Source organism: Belonocnema kinseyi, chromosome 6 (genome assembly GCF_010883055.1).
Source record: "Belonocnema kinseyi isolate 2016_QV_RU_SX_M_011 chromosome 6, B_treatae_v1, whole genome shotgun sequence".
NCBI classification, from domain to species: domain Eukaryota; kingdom Metazoa; phylum Arthropoda; class Insecta; order Hymenoptera; family Cynipidae; genus Belonocnema; species Belonocnema kinseyi.
This window is the reverse complement of record NC_046662.1, coordinates 101035235-101036601: the sequence shown is the minus strand read 5'-3', so window position 1 is coordinate 101036601 and position 1367 is coordinate 101035235.

Below are 1367 nucleotides of genomic sequence, written 5' to 3'. Positions count from 1 at the left end.
GGCATGTGTGTGTTCCTTTGGTGTGAAATTAGGAAAACAAGTGAGTGTAGGTCTAACATGCGCACGTCGTCGTATTGCGATTTAAAAAATCACATGATCCAGTTTAAATTTCTTGTAAATTGTCACTAAGTTTTGTAATTGTTATTTTAATAATTAATTTACTTTTTTCTTTTATAAAACTTTGACTACAATTAGCAAGTACAGCCAGGATTACATTAATAATAAATTTTTTCAATGTGAAATTCGATATGTGTATATATAATAGAGCGGAGTAAGAATGATCAAATTGGTCAAATCGTTTGAGCTGAGCGAAAAAAATTTGTGGGTAGACATCCGAAAAAAGTAAAAAAAAAATAATAATTTTGAAATCGGTTAATATCTTCTGTTCCCTTTTTTTATTTGAAAATTCCAAAAAGTTTCCCTATTGCTTCGAAAATTATGGTGAACTTTTTCTATGTTTAGTTTTTTTCTAGTGAATAATAATAAAAATTTTTAAATAAACAAATTTTTTTGCGTAGTTTAGAATTTTTTGAAAATGGCAGAAAAAAATGTTTTTTTATTGAGTCCTATACAAAAACTGCACATAGAAAAAATTCCCCATAATTTTCGAAGAAATAGGGAAATTTTTTGGAATTTTCAAAAATTTAAATTTTTAAATCAAAAAAGGGAACAGAAGATATATTAATCGATTTTAGATTTTTGTTTACTTTTTTTGAATGTCAACCCACACATTTTTTCGCTCAGTTCAAACGATTCGACTAATTTGATTATTTTCACTCTTCTCTAATATACTTATAATGTATACATAATAATATAATTATATTAATTAATTTATATGTATATATATATTTAAATAAATAAAAATAAACTGTTAATATGCACCTGCTTGCGAAAAATAATTTTGCTGAAATATTTTCATTGACTTTTAATTGTTTCAATAATATTACTAATTAAATAATTAATTAATTGGCTGAATATGATATTTAGGTATGTTTTAGTTTTCTATCTTTTAAATAGAAATATGAAAATAGAGTGTACCTTTTTTATGAGCATAAAAAGGATCTCTTTAAATTGTCCGGAATGTTCACATAAAAATTCGTAGTATTATACTTTTTACGAATAAAATAGTAAAAGAAAACATTTTTTGATATTGCACTAAAGTATTTTTTAGTTTTCTTTTTTTTAAATAGAAATATGAAAATAAAGTTAATATTTTTTTCATAAAAAGTATTCTTTAAATAGTTCATAATGTTCACATAAATATACGAATTATCCTCTTTAGGAATACAATATTAAAATAAAACTTTTTATTTTTTTACTTTTCACAAGTATTTATCATAAAAATAAAATATGGAATTTCAAGGTCA